Raw genomic sequence first — 19,560 nt, forward strand, 5'->3', positions numbered from 1 at the left:
AATAAATTTAGATAGAGTTTTGATGGATAATACGAAAAAAGAGCTTAAGATTCCGATGGGTCGAAGTGCATTTTACTACAAGTAAGTCGCAATATAAGATAAAAAATAGGGTGATCCGATCATGAAGTGTTAGCTAAGAGGAAACATTAGGGCGTAAAGAAATGAAAAATAGGTACATATTTCTAAAATCTATTTTGTTGCGCAAGCCTCAAGCCTCCCCCAAAGCGATAGAGACAACTGCAACTTGGACTGAAAATACCTATTAAAATTACAAAAATCATCCATTCGTAGTCCCCTGATTTTTAACTAAAAATTAAAATAGGGCTTGAGCTGTGTTTCTGTTTTTTTATATACTACCTACATAGTTAAATTTGTTTCCTGGGTGTTTGAATTTAGCGGAAAATCCGGCCATTTTTTAAAGATTTTGAACGTTTATCTTTTTTAATAATTTAATTTATACGGTCCAATTACTTAGTTTTAATATTTATTGAACTATCTTAAGAAATGTATGTATTGTTCAGTTGTTTGTTTTCCTAAATAAATTAAAAAAAAATTTGAAAAAAAAATAAAGGAAATCATAGAGACATGCTAATAGTAACCATAGAAAGAAAATATGACTCTACCGGTAGTCCGGTACATAATGAGTCTAGAGAGAAAACAGGAGACTTTGTTTGTATGGAAAAACGGCCCTTGTGATTCCTCTTAATATCAAAATTGCTGATGGAAATGTATATCGTCGTTGACGAGTGAAAACCTCGGTGAGTACCGAAAACAAACATTTTCAGAAGAGACAAAAAACCGTCCCCTGAATATTTTTACGAGGTTTTCATTGAACGCGATAGATGGCACTTCAATCATCCCATTCGAATGTAAGTGAGCTCCAAATGTGCGTTAAAATGTCTAAACATCTTAAGGTTTTCTTACTTATTACACAAAAAAGTGTTTTTGGTTTTCACTCGTCAACGACGATGTAGAGTCTATTAGTTTGTGGTTGTGCCCATTGCTTCAGAAAGAACGCTCCAATATAATTATCACCCTCGGAATGAGGCCGCGGCTCCTCCGCTGCGCCCGCGCTCGTAAATACTTTTGTTGTAAACTTTGCGCCGCAATCAACTATTTATTTACCCGACCTATTATCCGTTCGAGTCTTCCGCACTGACATGAACGCTTCTTTACTGTTTGGGTACTAGGATCTGCACAATCTTGTACAACATTAAACCCCTTCAAGTGTTCTGTTTAACAGAAATTGGTACATAATTTTTTCGATCTGTACAATCGACTAGGGATAGTAAAATACCTGGTATCGTTGTTATGTTATTATGAAGTATGGTATACACATACTGGTTTTCATTAATTAGACTAAGGCTTTGTTGCACTGCACCATCTCACTTTAACATGAACAAACGTCAAAAATATATCAAACTCCATACAAAAAGCACCGGATATCATTATAGTTACAGTCAAAGCTAGGTAGTGCTACTCAGCCTTAGTAAGTTAGTGTTGGATTGCATTTTTATTGTAGTTTAGTGCAATCTGGGGTGATTTGGTCAGGTATAAAAATATTATAAATCAATGAAGGCAACAAAACATTTTATATGAAAGTTTCTGCTAATTATTTTATAGGGTAGGTAGGTATGTAGTGAATTCGAATTTGTGTATGATTACCATGTAATGTTCCCCGCTGGAGCCAGGAGCGGCGGCCGCGGCCCGGCCGGCGGGGCGGGGGGCGCGCGCGCACCGGTCGGATCAGTTTCGGGCCGGCCTGCGCCCGCGCGCGCGTCCTCGACTCTCGCCGCGCGCTCCGCACGAACGAATCCTTTTTTTCTGATACAACATCTTATAAGAACTGCTTTTATCGTGTTTTCGATCGGCCGAAAGTGGCGTGGTTGTGATTCGAGCCGCGTTTGTGTGATGGTCGCGCCGTAGCAGGCCGCGGCGTCGCGATCTGTGTGTTTTTTTGCATTGCAACTTTTGCATCCGAGTCCTGTGGTGTTGCCGGGCGCGAGTGCCGGCCCCGATCGGTTCGGCGACTCAAGTTCATTGTCGAGTTATCTTGATCCGAGAAACTGGTAAGTGGACCCACGAGGAACACTTTCTGTATTGTTGTTGGTGCCGAAGTAGAGCGCTCGTGCGTGGATGTGGTGCGCGGCTGTAGGTGTACGTTGCTGCGCATGCGGTCCCGAGGTAAGTATCGGAGAGAGCTGCAAAAGTGGAAGTTATAAAGTCACGTTCTCGTTAACTGTACTTGCTTACACAATGCAAATATATGCTTGTCTTATTTATTTACTTTGTAGCAGTCATTTGCGATGCCATTTTCAAACATAGCAAGCATGATGAAGGTAGATAAGTAGGTGTTTATCACATTTTATTTATTTATTCACCACATAGTTATTGCCTGAATAGGTATGGATGTGCTATTGACAAAAGACTCATCTGGTATGATAAATGATAATACATCGCTTATAAGACAAAAGCGGCTAAAATTGTGGGTTCGAATCCCGATAGGAACAAAAATGAGAGAGAGTGATAGCTACGAGCATTTGTAGTCTTTTATTTATTTACTCGTATTATGTCATTTATGTATGTTTATACTTTATCTAGTCACCATGGTAAGCTTAGCTTAGTTAGGAGCTAACCAGTTAGCACAATCACAACAACATTGGAACTTTTATTACTTCAATAAATAAATACGAACTCTTACATAAATCGACAACATTCATTTAATAGGTTTATCGCCCACAAGTCTGACATCAAATCCATAGGATATCGTTAATGTTTATGCCTGCCTCTGCCTATCCATATCCATACGGTAAGTGTCAATTACTTCATTTGAAATCAAATCTCAAGTTAAATGTCAATTAAGTACTTATTGCAAAGTATTGAGATACAAATGACTGACAGTAAGATATAATATGTTATTTACAGATACTGAATTAATAACTGGACTTTTCTGAAATGTATGGGATGAGGAACGAAGATATTATAGAGGAGCCCTTTAAAAGTATTGGATCGTCACAAGAAGTGAGGTCGCACGTGCAGCGAGAGCGCAGACCGAGTGCAACCCGACACCGCGCAAACCTGAACCGGCCACCAATCAAACGGATTGCGTGATCTATTTACGAGCTTTATTATTACGTCATTAATCACCGCGAGACACAAAAACGGACCCTGATTGGGAGGTTTATAAATTACAGTGACAAACTTTGAAATCGAATGTAGCAAAAAAATGATTAATGGTGAGCTTTCAAAGCTTGTTTGTTCATCCTTTGTGTCATTATGTACTCGTACAAACTCTGGCTTGCGGAAAAAGAAGTTGCAAACGCCTCGAACTCGAGGGTGCGCGACATTTGCTAACCGCTTCATTGCTAAATACACGACTTATATCGTCTTTAGTACACATAGGACCTTTTATACTCGTAGTTACTTATCCCATATAATAAAATGGCCTCTACCTGACCTGACCAACTTAATTATACTCTACGCTTGGACTCTACGACAATATACCCATCAAAATATTAGGATTGGGTTTACAAGTTGGATTAGAAAATCTAGATTTCTACCTGCATCTGAACTGATGAAATTGATTTTGTAAACTAATTTAGCTGTTCTGTAAATGTCTCGAACTGAATGTAAATTGCAGTTAATATGCTGCTGCTTTCCACACGTCGAGGCGCGATCAGCTGGAGAGGGCAGGGAGTGCCGCGGCAGGGAGCGGCCGAGCCTGTCAAAATAATTACCACCAATAATCGTATATTGACAGCAGCTCCAATAAACACATGCAAGTGAGCTGGGGCATAGACACACGCCTCCGCTAGAGCTGGGCAACGACTAACATCTGCTTCATTGCGTTGGCAATAATACTAAGCAGATCATTCTAACTAATTTTCCTTGCAGATTGTTCATAGTCTTGAACTAAATTCTATTTGAGTCAAAAAGCTTGAAGAACTTCAGAAAATCTTTGTAAAACAAACATGTTTTGGCTATCAACGAGTTGACGTAACGTTTTTTGCAGTTTTCGTTTATTTGTCCACAGCAGCGAGTCGATTACAGTCGCGATCATAATATAAAATTAAGATAAGATAGTGGATAGATAAGATACCCGTAACCTAACTTCAAGTTACGGGAGTGTCTGTTACACGACGATATACGACACTGTATGATATGATTACAGCTGCTGCAAGCTGATTAATCAAATAAGTTAATTATTGAATGACTATAACAATGCTCGAGACAAAATTGATACAGTCAAAGGAAGAATAGATCTCAGTAAGTAACTTTGATGAGGTGTCACACAATAGATAAGAAATTATAAACAATGCCTACTTGAAATATCATTGTACCGTGTCTCTATTTCTAAATGGCACCTAAATTGTAAGTTTGTTTGTAAATGTTCAATGCCACTCTCTGCATTGTTATGTCTACGTGTTAGAATATCAATTATGCAGATGAGTGTAAAGTTTACACGTCAGACAAGTACGCGTGTAAAAAACTCTCATTAGTTGCGAGCCCCCCTCCCGCCGGCCCCACCCCGCGCCGGTTCTGACCTGACGTGAAACGAGACTACTTTTTTGCTGACTGTATACAGAATAAATTATAACCTATTACAAGTATTTAAGATAATGATCTTGCATATTGATAGAGGTGTAAAAAAATATTGATCTTTTTGTTCACTTGATTGTATCCTGCAACAAACAACTTGTAGTATTCATTTTATTAATAATAACGTGTAATGTCCTAATATTGCTCATTAATATTAATTAACTAGCTTTCCGCCCGCGGCTTCGCCCGCGTGGAATTTTGTCTGTCACAGAAAAACTTTATCGCGCGCGTCCCTGTTTCAAAAACCGGGATAAAAACTATCCTATGTTCTTTCCCGGGACTCAAACTATCTCTATGCCAAATTTCATCAAAATCGGTTGCGAGGTTTAAGCGGGAAAGCGTAACAGACAGACAGACAGACAGAGTTACTTTCGCATTTATAATATTATATACTAGCTTTCCGCCCGCGGCTTCGCCCGCGTGGAATTTTGTCTGTCACAGAAAAACTTTATCGCGCGCGTCCCTGTTTCAAAAACCGGGATAAAAACTATCCTATGTTCTTTCCCGGGACTCAAACTATATCTATGCCAAATTTCATCAAAATCGGTTGCGAGGTTTAAGCGGGAAAGCGTAACAGACAGACAGACAGACAGACAGACAGACAGACAGACAGACAGACAGACAGAGTTACTTTCGCATTTATAATATTATAGTTGGGATTGCTAGTTTTTCTGTTACAAACATTACATTATTTTCAATGATATCTTTCAAATGAGAAGTACCTATTTGGCTCTCCTTTTTTCAAAATTCTTTAGTTGTTCGTGACGTGCGCCCACGTCCAGTTAAGCACACAAGATGATCGTTTCGCACTCGGTCAACATTTACTTTAGATCGGTGTTTGTGAGGAATTTGCAGAATTTCGCACGTCCATAAACGGCGCGAGCGCATCGTCTCGTCTCGAGGTTTCCCCATAAAGAACGCGTGACTATCATGAATATTAATAGCAATTACGATGTCAATTTAGTGTCAAATATATTAACGTCCAGGTGCCTGTGGAGTTAAATTGTATATTTTTTAATATACGATTTTAGGCATGTAATCAACTGTTCACCTCCATTAAACTCAATAGTACATGGTGTTTGTAATGTGGAATTTTTATTTTGCATTATTAGAAAAGGAAAGCAGATTTTATATTATAGAAAATACTATTGGAAAGGTCTAAACGCTATGTTGACATCTTAGGATACTCGTAGATTTACTTGAAAGTGATGTTAAATCTTATAATTTATAAATATGAAAGGAAATTCTTTAATTGGCAGTTGCTAGTTTGATATTCGAGTGAGAGAGATGTGATCTGTCGTTCAATACTCGATAGTTAACTAATGCATCATTAAAATTAATTTGAAAGAAGCTTTAGTCAGCAATACCTAAAAGGCGTTTTGTCTATCAGAGTGGCAAGAGAGAAGGAGCTCCACAGGCTCCACAGCACAGCTGGTCCCGACTGCAGGAATGCGGCGCGTGAGCGTGAGCTCACCGCAGCCCGCTCGGCTGTTTGCTCGCGATAGCGAAACAATGACATTGCGAGCTAATCAGATAACTCACCGCTGAAGATTCGCCTTTGTTTCGTGAAGGATTCGCAATAACTGTAAACAACGAGCACTGGAATGACTCTACGCGTTTATCAATAACAAAACCCAATAACTACATAATTACATACCCTTCAAAGTTACTATAACGATAGCCAGTTATAACAACAGTTCAATTATTACCAAAATGAGAAACTTTTTAATTTGATTTTTATGACAACGTGAGTACAAAAATCAGGATTTCTCTTAAAATTGTTTCTGTACCCCCTTATTTGAAGATATTTCTTTAAAGGTATTGAGAATAAAGTCTAACTTAGTGTAATTTGTTTTTGTTATTGTATTGTTTACTTTATTGTTAGTGTACCGCATCTTAGTGCCCCAAAGGTCACCTGCTGAAAACCAGTATCTCTGTATACTCTGTACACACTGTTTGTTTATGCGACAGGGTGGTAGATGTACGTGTCCTCTAATGCCCATGGTCTATCAGATAATTGAACATGCAAGTTATGAGAACACCAACATAGCTAGAGCAAGCCAAAACGAAGAGAGTTTCTTAGCGTGCTGCTGAAATGTAAATCGCGTGTTGCAAGTAATCCTACTGTGCCTACAAAATGTACGAGTATGTTCAGCTGTTGACAAAAGATAAGTGCACGCGTGCACAGATAATAATATTATGTGCCTGCGTTGGTGCAGCGTGTAAACCGAAGGCAAGAACGAATATCAATGATAGAGCGTTCTTGTTTTGAATCTCCATGTTATTGCGTCACTGAAACAAGGAAATCGGTTTGCAAAACAGTTCAGCAGTCACAGTCCCTTTTACTTTATTTGTGGTGTAAACCACGCTCGCTACACGACTAGATGGTTGATTTGTATAATGTCTAGCAGTTTTGATTATAACTAAGCAAGCATAATGGAAACTTTTACTTATTTGTATTTGAGATAAAACGCTCAAATGAATAGCAGAATCGAGCAGAACACTGCCGCTGTGAATGTGAAGCTGCATTTACTATAGAGTTTCGTTCTTATTAAATGCTTCACTTACAAACGTAGCAAAGCGATCTCTATCCCTTAAAATAGGAGTAGCCAAAAGTATGTAAATGTATATTGTTATGATGCCCTTAGTTAAAACCATTTTTGACAGATTTTTGCAGTAAAAACAAACAATATTCTGAATGTTTTGCCACCATAAGACTTGGCAAGAACGGAGGTAGTAATCAGTAAATTAATGGGCACCATTTGTTTTGGTATCCGAGTGGCGCGCACGAGCGATGTCGCGCTGAGAATGCGCTTGCGTCGCTCTCGACGCGGCACGACGGCTCGTCGCAGCGACACGCCGCTGGCACGCGCCGCAGCCGCAGCCGCATTCCCGCACATGATGTCTCGTGTTGTATCCCTTGGTGGCATATGAAGATGAATAGGTACATACAATCTGTACGTTAATAGAAAACTTGACCAGGAATTTTAAAGAATACCACAGATTACTAGTAAGTTACAATAATACAAACAAAATATAAATAATTATGTCATTAGTTACTTGCTCTATGGACCGACCGTAAGAAGTTAACTGGCAGTAACGGGAGATCGTGATTTGTGGCACTCCTTGTGAGCATACATAGTTATAACTCTACAAATGGAATATTAGCAATATTGTGACATTAATTTATTTGTTTAATTTCTTAATCTCTTGAATCACGAAAAATTGATTCTGTTGCATGCCGATAAGTATGGTATGATGTAGCTGAACAATATTTTATTGAATGACCTGTATGTACCTACATTTTGCAATAAAAATATTTGATTTGATATTAATGCAAATAATGTTTTTTATGTTGTTGTGTATGCCTAATAATAAATAAATAAATAAATAAATGTAAGGTGAAACAATCTAAGTAATCGTAAGTATAAAGAACATCAAAGTAACTTTGATATTTTAATGGTGACTAGAGCATGTAGGTACTGAAAGTACCTGGATATTTTCGTCTTTCAGACAAACAGGGAGTCACAAGAATTGGGGGACAACTTCCGAAGATATCGCCGTAAAAACTGTAAAGACCAATAATGCGACTATGTGAAAATGCAATATATTCAGAAAAAGCAAATCATTCATGTTTGCAGGGGGCAAAAATACAGGAAAATAATCAATTTATAAATAGTTTTCGAGTACGAGGAACATACATAGAATAAAAGATTACAACGAAATGAGAACTTCCTCCTTTTTTTAGTCAGATAAATATACTAAATTATTCTTTGAAGTCTGAGATGTGCTGTGAACGGTTCAATTACTTTGAAAATACATTAGTGGATAAATAAAATGACGAAATGAAATTAGACCTCTGCAAATGAGTTAGTGACGTAGGTATATTTGTAATGGATTCTCAATGTTGACTCAGTAAAATACTTACCGTTGGATTTTATTGTGTTTGAGTCCGCTAAATTCGTGTTTATTGGTTTTAAAATGTTTAATGCTCGGTAAACCGACTGTTGGCATTTTATTGGGAAGTCATGAATTCCCCTCATAAAAAGTAACTTCTATAGAAATGCGCAGGCGCCTGCTTTATCATTTTTGTCTATTCACCGCAGTTTGTCCTATTTTCGCAGATTTGTTCAAAGAAAATACTTCCATGAATAAACATGCCTAGGCACACCCCCTACATACTCTCTACCATACGCCAGTCAATAATTAATCAGCATCAAAATGTTTTTTTTCTAACCTAACGCATAGAGCCATATCCCTTCCTACCAGCTTAATTAATGACTATTTGTGTATTGTGATAACTAGGCAGTTGCGAAACTTGAGCCCCTCGTCCTCTAGTGCGCTGCTCTACAGCAGCAGCCGGCGGCACTCGCGCTGTTTGTGAGCCGGAGCCTGTTTTGTGGCGCTCTAACGAACCCAAGGCATTTATTGTGGCCCGATCATTCGCCATAATGAGTTCATCAATCGCGGTTAATAACATCCTTCACGCAGAATTGGCTGATTAGCGAGTAATTTATGGTAGGAACCTAAATCTGCCCGTTACATTTGGGTGCGAACTTTCAAATCACACATAAAAACGTTCGCTAGCAAAAAAGACCATAAATAAATGTGTCCAAATAGAGATAATATGCGTCAAAACGGAGCCTCGGCCTCCTTGACAGTCAGAGTTGACCAAACAGTCGAGCCCACGCACAGTCATCAATGGAAAGGCATATACGGCAGATTTATTGCAAATATTTTGTCCGCTAACGCACACCAAAGAAAGAATCGGACAATAAACTACGGACGGACGTGTCGCTCAGTCGCGGATGTCTATCACAGCGTGCCGGATGCTGGGCGCTGCTAACCTGTCGACAACATTTTTTTGCTAGCAAAGTATGTCGTGTTAAAATGCCAACCGCTGTGATCCAGTCATTGGGTAACAACATTTAATTTCGGATATTCTGTCAAACATTGACTCAGTGTGGATGTGCGGCCGTCGAGCGCTCTGTGCGCTGTGGCTGTGGCGGCGATGAGCTCTCGTCATCGCGGCGGACGCGGCATTAATCAAGCGCCGCCGCGTGTTTTACATAAAAGGTTAATGGGAATCCATTACATGAAATATTGCTATTTGACGGTAGCCGCTATCCGGCGATAATTTACTTTGCTAAAACATTATATTAAACATATAACATTAATCATGTTATTATCTTCTACAAAAGCGTGTTAAAAACATGTCATAATAACCGCGGGGCTTTTTGTGTGAAATTACCATAAACCTATTTCCGGTTAAATTAAAAGGTCGGAGCCGACGACAGGGCCGCATGAAGCAATTAATGCAAAGCTGCAGACTTTCCCAGCAAAACAGTACATACTTAATACATAAATTAGGTATACATATGTAGGACTGCGACGGGGTTCATATTTAATTGTAACAACATTACATCAAAGTATAACAATATTGTTGTTAAGGTTCGTGCACAGTTCCTATTATCCTTAGACCATACCACATAAACCTTATTGGTTTCGCCGCCCAGCCCGCGGCATACAGGACCAAACTTTTTTGTTGAAAGAAATATTGTTTTATTATTCCATTAGTGGTTTCTAATAATGCCATTAGCATTTGTAGCGGCGTATTAGCATACGTTTACACGGCGACTCGTGTCCGCTGATAGATTCGCATTCATACATTAAGCTCGACTAACGACAGTGTCCGAGCGGGACAAGAGATTAGCTATCGATCAATAAATATATGATTTATGGCCTCGTTCGACAGATTAGCCGCTTTGTTTCCTGCGGTAAAGCTCTAGATCGATATTGGAACTATAGGATAAGATTTTCTAAATTGTACCGGGAAGGCTTATCTCTGATCCGATTACAATCATTTGCAATAAATTAACGAATTAGCAATTTTATTGCTTCAATCACACATCAATTTCCATATACCTAGTCTTAAGAGAAATGCAGTCCCTAGGTCACTAAAAACTTTTATACATGTATGTTTCTATGTATAAATGTAGGGGCTCTATAATATTTTATGGTAGAGTTGTGTACTACGACCACTGCCGATTACGGTTTATCTGGTACTCGCTTGATTTGTGCCTGTAGGTATGTACTCTATCAATGTGTCATACAACAATAATATTCCACGTCGAGTGCTTGCGCGTGTGTGTGCGAGCCGCGAGGGAGGCGGTGGTACTTCATTCGGCTTTAACAATGAATCGAAAGGTCAAGCCGCGGGTTCGTTAACTCGAGGCTGCGCGCGCCTCTCCGGCGCAGATCACTCGGCGCGATATGTGATTGTTACCTCCAAAATTGAAGCTGATAAAACACTGAATAAACAAGTAACGATCAGAATTGGGCTTTTCCTCAAATGTTTATGTACTCTCAATCTGGGGTAAATACAATTACATCACTCTACCAAGTAGCAGAGAAGCAGAGCTTTTGTACTATCAAGCTTTGCTTAAGCTTGCACTATGGGTACCAGACAGTGCTATAAACATAAATTATTACTCGTACTCTCGTTGGAGATCATCACACGAACTTTGCTCACAACAAGATACTCCGACCACCACTGTTCGAGATTTGTTACGAGTAAATGTTTAACATCATCATGATCATTTCAGCCATAGGAGGTCCACTGCTGAACATAGGCCTCCCCCAATGATTTCCACAATGGCCGGTTGGTGGCGGCTTGCATCCAGCGCCTTCCCGCTACCTTTATGAGGTCGTCCTACGCTGCGCTTTCCGGTACGTAGCCTCCACTCAAGAACCTTGCTGCCCTATCGGCCGTCAGTTCTACTGCAATGTTTAACATAAATACTACAAAACAACAACGATTGTTGTAACTTTGTTTTGTCGTGAGGTTTTATTTTATCTCTCAACAATACTGTCCTTAATTACCTATAGGTATTTAAAAATGAGCCACTTCAGTGAACGCTCTCGTAACTGTAAAGTGCGCGCGCGCAGCTCCCGGCGACGGCGAATTTCGAATGAAATTGATTTACGACCGTTTTCGACGGATCCGATGCCTCGCAGATAAGGGCAGACGCGATAGAAATATTTATTTATACCAATTATACTAATTTATTCATGAGCCAAATTGAATTTTGTTAATGATACGTGATATCTTTAATTATTATATCGTGTTTAAATCTTTAATCTTTTAATTATAATATACATAGGTATTTTATCAAATTGTAGTGTTATGTCAGATTCATTAATGTCTCAAGCCTTTAAAATAAATAAGCTGTTGGGTGGTTTATAACATAAATTATAATAATTTACGATATATTAAAACTTAAATCTTCAGTTTGTACCTAATAGACAACAGCTTTCCTGTTTACTTTGCGAAAACTTTAGGTAACTGTTAGAGTTTCCTAACTCAGCAGGTCGTTTTACATATTATCGTAATTCTAAGTAAATAATATAATAATATCACGGTTACACTTCGAAAGCATCAAAACGCGAATTATGTAGTACAGTTAAGAGTGTTTATAGAGGATACCGTTATAGAGAAATACGAAGAAATTTTGATCGAACAAGCAATAAATCATAATTTGCAGCTCGAAACGGTGCCGGATACCGAAACAATATAGGATATTTAAATCAATATTAGACCTCCCAGATATCATTTGCATTAATAATCAAGATGTTGTGCCACATAATGACAACATTCGCATGATAAATGGGTGCGAAATGAACGATTTAAATAATTCTGTCGGTCGAATTAGAGAATCGCGATGATCTATTGAAGTCATAATAGAACTGTGGACAGACCGGTCGCCGGCGGCTGCGACTTGCGACACGTAGAGTCAATACGGCTGCGGTTACAGCTAGCTGATAGATCAGTAACACCTAGACGAGACCAAACCAGGAGTCGTAATGTAGCTACGGGACTATTCCCACCACCAACTCTTGTGTAGCCAGGATCTACAGCTTGACCGCCAATAAAACCCAACCAAGTCAAGTTTGTCCCGGGGGAAAGTTAAACTGTCAATGGACTTTAATCAGAAGAACCTAGGAGGACTTCGAAGTTAAGGTTCGACTACCCTCGTAATGTAACTAGACAAACTTAGACGTGCGTTTCTGATTGTTTCACTACCCGAGTTAGAAAGGAGTCGAGTAACGTAGAGTGACGAAACAACATTTCTTTAGCAGTCTTGATCTGCCTCGCAGGGGATGTGAAAAGAATAGTTATTTTTCTTGTGGATGGAGTTACTAGAACTTTGCTTCGGCTTTAAAAGTTGCAAACTTTATCGCCTCGTCAACGGTATTAGATTATCTTTATGTTGAGAGTTCACTAGGATGTTCGTCACCCCATTTATTTATTACTGAGTACTAACAGTTTTACCCAAAACGTCCATCAGCATGCAGTGGCTTTATCTCATAATGAATAATCTTAGTAGAGTAGAGCTATTATTTTATCACTTTACTACTACCTTAGTCGGCCGTTTGGTGTAGTGGTTCAGAACGGACTACTATGCCGAGAGGTCCCGGGTTCGATTCCCGGCCGGGCAGATATTGAAATGATGAATTTTAATTTCTGTGACGGGTCTGGGTGTGACTATGTATAATATTTATGTATTAAAAAAAAAGTATATAAGTAGTATATCCGTTAAGCTAGCACCCATAACACAAGCATTAAGTTGCTTACTTTGGGGCTAGCTGGCGCTGTGTGAAATTGTCCAAAGATTTATTTATTTATTTATTTATTTATGTACTTTCTAAATGGGAGAATCGAATTCTAGAGTATGTAGAGTTTCAATATTACTATTAAATTATGTTTTGATTAAGACCTATGAGACTGTTAATAACCAGAGATGTTATCTAAAACTCAAAATCATTAAATCTGTATTTTTGTGGTACCTATACTACGACATTGTGTGATACATAAAATATAAACAAATTATATGAAGTGCTTTTCGAGTTATAAATCACTGTACACACATTTTACCAATAAATCGAGCTCTCTTACAGGCTGAGGTCAAAGACGATGTCGAATCAATCGGGGAGTGACGTCATTGCTATTTTAAGTTATGGCAACTGTGGGAAAAACAAATTGAATGTAGTAAAAAAACAAATCTTACACCTATTTGTCTATTAGTGTTAAAATGTAAACCGATTAAGATAAAAGCACTTTATGCAAATGTTTAGCTCGTAATGTATTGTATCCTAGTAAACTTGTATAAGATTAATAATCCCACATTTCGTTTCGCGCGTTGTTAAATAAACCGACCGGTAGCGTTGGGAGCGCCTAATGACATTACAGACTATTAGGTATAATAATAATGTTTACAAATCTTTATCATCCACTTATGAAGTTGGTGAAACTAGACAAATGTTGTCAATTTCGGGAGTTCGCAAATAGAGCAAGGTGGGTCTCCACCGTCCATCACCATTTGTCCGCACCTGGCCGCGCGCCAATGTGTCAGCAGATTATATCAATCGCTGCTCTTCATTGAACACTATTCATAAAACACAAACCTATTACTTTTATTTTGCATACCTTTTAAGTAGGTAAGTGTTTAGATTGTATTGTGAACATAAATGTATGTGTCATCAAAATGTTATTGTTGATAAAACATGTCGCAAAGAACAGAACAGAATAAATAATTAAAAACGTTATTTTACCTTAAATAAACTGCCAATTTTTGTAAATGGGAAGAAAAACATTTGGCTCTAACTAATCGAAACAAAATCTCGCAGAATCAAAAAGTGCAACTGACCTGATAAAATTATTTTATTGCGGATATGTAGCGGGGAATGTGGGTTACAAAAATATGTTTGTTTATACAGCCGCAGATACCGAGCGGGGAATATTCGCTCTATTATTAGTGCGATCGTGGACAAATACAGCGCATCGAGTTTATTGGCAGCGCGTTAACTGCTTGATTGAGATGCTTGCAGCTGGAAGTGTCTGCGCTGGCTGCTGCACATTTACACCTCTAATAATAACACGGCCATCAAATTAAGACTTTGAATAATTTTGTGAAAATATTAAAAGTCAACTTTTGTAATACTAGTTCATGGCGTCAGTTAATCGAGTTACTTACTAGCTGCCATTGTACTCGTAGATTCTGTATTGCATAAACCTGCTAATAGTTTCGAAAGCTCAGTTTTTGAGTGTGGTTCTTTGATTTATACAGGTTATATGTGAATGTATGTCACCAATAATACAATCCCACGACTCCATCGTCCGCATAAATCAGTAACAACTAAATTCGCGGCATATTTTTTGCAGCTTCGAGCGAGCAGAGCCGGGCCCACGCAGCATATTTATAGGATATCTTGTTAAAAATGTCGACAATGAGTACCTACATCACCATCGCAAGGCAACTTAATAATCGAAACAATTTACAATACCTATTCTATTGAATAACACTAGAAGAAACGTATTGCAGCCGACTTATTAACTTCAGTTAGTCCCCGAAATGCCTTTAGTTGCTTGGCTTTAAAAGCTCATGGATACATAATATTAAGAGCTTTTCAGAGAGCAAGTATTATGTATAATAACTGAAAGTCATTCACAACCAATAATACTTTAGGTGAAAAAAAAAAAAAAAAAAAAAAAACTTACCTGTTATCCCAATCCCAATCCCAACTAATCCCAACTATATCCCAACTAATATTATAAATGCGAAAGTAACTCTGTCTGTCTGTCTGTCTGTTACGCTTTCCCGCTTAAACCTCGCAACCGATTTTGATGAAATTTGGCATAGAGATAGTTTGAGTCCCGGGAAAGAACATAGGATAGTTTTTATCCCGGTTTTTGAAACAGGGACGCGCGCGATAAAGTTTTTCTGTGACAGACAAAATTCCACGCGAAGTCGCGGGCTGAAAGCTAGTTTTTTATAATAAAAATATGAAGTAAAGCGTTACGATGATGAATGTGGACAAGTGACACCGCGAAAATAAAAAAGAGCAAAAAAATTATAAACCAGAGTGAACTGGCTTCGCGCCACCACGGAGACTCGCCAATATGTGGTGCGCGAGACTGATTGGGACAAAGGCGGTGCGTTTAGGGAGACAAAACGTGACGTGTGAATGCCTACTTATAGCCGGCGTTATAACAGTTAGCAATCTTGTATAGTTATCACTTTTTGAAAAGAACTACTGAAACAGGGAATAAGCGCCGTACTTGCGGCTGTAGCCCTGGAGGGCAACTTTGGCCCAGAATAAAAAAAAATCCCACATCTTCATAGCAATCAATGTCGGCAACTTGAAAGGCGACGAAATAAAAGTTAGGTAGCGTTGATGCCTATTTATTTTCAGTTTGGTTAAAAGATAAAGATAGTTTGCTCAATTCCAATATTTTTTATCGAGTCAAAGTTGCCGTAGTGGGCTAAAGTAGCCCGCAAGTACGGCATACATTATACCGTTTGAATCAATAATAACTATACAGAGTCTTTTAAAGGACATTTATTTTAGTGGTACGAGTATGTCTTTGGTCAATTTTCAAAATAATAATCATGGAAATCCATGGTAAAAAGAAAATTGTTCACAAAAATTTGTAGTGTGTTTTTAACTTGTTTGTTTATTTACAATGAGAATCATCATCAGATGTAAAAAAAATCTGTTAACGAGCACGTTAACATGTGTTAGCATCCAAATAGCAAGTAAATCCAGAGCGGGATACAGCCGGATTACCAAGTCTTTTTTGAGCATCGATGAATGTACAGAACTATTTTCGTTAATACTTCTTGCAGTAGATAAAAATGGAGAGCGATGATTTATGTATAAAAACTTCGTAATGTCGTTACGTTATTTAGATATAACTTTATTTATTTATTTATTTATTTATTAAGTACATATTATTATTATTATGTAAGTTTTAGTCATAGTGAATTTTCATAAGTTTGTATATTCTGTATGTACATATATAAGAAGTCTGGTAAGTGAATCTAGAAGCAAAATTTCTTTGTAACAGATTATTACTCGTATTATAAATTACTTAAACAAATACATAGTATTAAATTCATTAATCCAGAAAGCTCTAGCCTGAAAATGTTTGCTAGAGCGGACTTCAATTTATGTATCAGATTGTTAATTGAAACTAAAGTTACCTATAGTTAACTTACCACTATTAACGGTTAAGTGACGGTGAGTGCTAAGACACGCGGATCGGTGGGCGGAGACTATGCGCGTCTTTTTCTGAACTCGGCTTTAGCCACACGTCATTTTGTTAATCAAATTCACACCTTATTTCAATCCTGTAGATTAGATCATCGACTCGAGTCACGGTGAGTTTAGTTTCACACCAGTAATTACAAACCAAAATAAACTTAAATTCGAGTAAATCTTAACGAAACTAGAGCGGGCTTTGTTTAAGGTAGTCGGACTTCACGTTGATGGTGTTTATTTACTTCTCTTTACTTCTGTAACGGCGTGAATGATGCAAGATTCATAATAAATTGCACTTTGTTACTTTTTGGGACTTTTTGTATTGTGCTTCTTTCAATTTTCCTTACAAAATTTTGTATCAAATATAAATAAAATTATATGTGCAAGAAGATGTGCATAATCTTACAATATTACTTTGTGGACTAAAAACATTTTCATGTAAAATGTTGCCAAGAAATGTCGTGTGGCGCGCATTGTGAACAAGTAGAGTCAAGTCTAATGTAGACTCACTTCTAACTCCAAACCTCAGTCAAAATATGTGGCATGGCAGTATTTGTTATGATAAGGATGACTATATTGTTATGTTACCTATACCTAGTAGCACAAATTCAATCACTGCAAATAAAGCATTGTCTTTTCATTGGTACAATGAGTTTGTTGTGATTGTGAGCCACGCAAACAACAGGCTTGTTAGTGAGCGCCCAGCAACAGCGGTGTCAAGTGGCCGCGCTGCAGCCGCGCAAGGCCGCTGCGTTTCTGCGTGGATTGGCAAGTTCCTTTACTTTGTCATTCATAGGTACTTACAGTCAAATTTGGTTTTCATTAATAAATAAATAAAAAACGAGCAAAGCTCTTGGAGTTGCATTAAGAGTAGAGTCGGTATGTATCGTTCTTATTAATAAATCGTCTTTCGAAGAGCTATTTCTTGGCGCATACAGAGATGCCAGGAAGACCGCGACATGGGCATTATGTTATGTTTCCCAGGTAATGGTGCCATCGAGTGCGTCCGAGTGAGTAATCGATATCCGCCTAAACGCCGCGCACAGTTAATCTGCCGGCGCACGCGCATATTTCACGCGGACGTAATTTATATCCGCAAGCTTCATCATTTATTACGCTCTAACTGCACCTCAAAGTATTGGTTATCTTATATGAAACTCTTCCAGATTTTCAACATCAATTAATGTGGTGGAAATAATCAAGCTGATTATTTTACGTGTTGATTTTGTTGTCTTAAGTTCTATTTTCTTCACAGCTTGTCTTACTAACTGTATTTTTTCCGTCAACAATTTTGTCTCTGTTGAATTTCATCAGAAATAGTAAATTAGGTGACAATTTATTTGTTTAACTAAAGTTACCGTGATTAAAGTATTAGTGTCAGTCAAGGGAGTAATTTTTCAGTATTTCGTGATCAACGCTTGTGAATAATTTATGAGCTAAAACAATAATTCTAGAGTGAAACGTGACAAATTAACGGCCTGGCAAAACGAGAATAGAATACCATTCATAATAGGCCATTATTCAAAAGATAAAAGGCCTCCAGAATAGACTTTGAATTCCATTAGAAATGTGACTTATTGCGCGAACACGACATCTATATTTCAACAAACACATCAAATGTTATGCGAACCGCCCGCCCGGAGGTTTTTCCCGCCCAGTCGTATAGCGGATGTTCATTTCGCGCGTTAGTGCCTGAAAACTACGATAGATGGCATTAGATGTTCTATATCTCCAGGGTCGTTATAATGTGAACTCTATAATGTGTTGGTATTTTGAGCTTGTAAATAGAAGATGTCTCGTACGAAATGTAAGATCTGAAGATTCTTGGATTATTTATTTAATAAACGTTTTTATTGATTTATTTATTTACTGGGTACACCAATAAAGACACAAAGTATTATAAGAATGCATTTTAGTTATTTGTATTGTGTGTGCCAACATTATTTCTAAGTTGTCACTTAAATCCACTCCAAATTGCATTCCTTCTCCAATCACAATTGAGTTTATCTACGATAACTGCATTTGTTTATTATTGATATATGATTGCGCTTGTTTCAGGTGGCGCCGGCGCAGCATGCGCGGCGTGACGTAGCGCGATGGCGTCCGACGCGCGCGCGCGCTCGCCGCCGCCCGCGCGCCTGCGCCGCGACAACAACAGGTGCGCTCCTTGACGATGACGACGTACGCTGCACACGCCTAGTGCTGGTTACCCAAATACATTCCTCAATATTTTTATAATGCACTTTTTACTTCACATTTTAATTGTTACGTTTAGTAGTGATTACTATTGAATCATACATTTTTGAAAGAAGGCAAATAAGTATATTAATTTTGTCCTTGAACAATATTTCTGTACAGTTCAGAAAAAATGCGTCGGAACGCATCATTGGCGACTAAGTAACCGAAATATCGTAAACAACTCTCGTATTCTACGAGGTCGCGTCGCTAGCTCGCCAACGTGCGTCTATTTATACCGACGCGTCTTCCGTCTGGCTGTCTACCACCTGCCGCCCTTGCGAGCGCGCGCCGGCGAACGCTCGCCAGCACGCTCGGCTCGCGCTCGGCCGGCACGGGGCGGCCGCCGCGGGGAGGGGGATGCGCCCGCGCTATATCGGGCGCACTCGCCGCCTCGCTCCGCGGCGGACGCGCGCTCACTCGCCGCCTCCGCAGGTCCCCGTACGTGACGCTGGGCGCGGTGCGCTACGCCGTGCGCCGCGCGCCGCCGCCGCGCGCCTGCCCGTGCCGCTGCTGCTCCGAGGAGGCGCTCGCGGCGTGCCTCGGCCGCGCCGCGCCCGACCGCCGCACGCTGGAGCGCCTGCAGCGCCGCCTGGGCCGCGCGCGCGACGAGCGGCCCTCGCG

The 19,560-nt window shown here is 39.1% G+C and overlaps 1 long non-coding RNA gene across 1 annotated transcript; it reads left to right on the forward strand.

Annotated features, from left to right (window-relative positions):
• The first annotated feature begins 1,762 nt into the window (after nt 1-1,762).
• On the forward strand, nt 1,763-19,460 carry LOC135081771 (uncharacterized). Its single transcript, XR_010259259.1, has 3 exons — nt 1,763-2,069; nt 18,760-18,859; nt 19,372-19,460. It is a non-coding gene; the product is annotated as an uncharacterized LOC135081771 (long non-coding RNA).
• The last annotated feature ends 100 nt before the right edge of the window (nt 19,461-19,560 follow it).

The sequence above is a fragment of the Ostrinia nubilalis genome, chromosome 20, assembly GCF_963855985.1.
Source record: "Ostrinia nubilalis chromosome 20, ilOstNubi1.1, whole genome shotgun sequence".
NCBI lineage: Eukaryota > Metazoa > Arthropoda > Insecta > Lepidoptera > Crambidae > Ostrinia > Ostrinia nubilalis.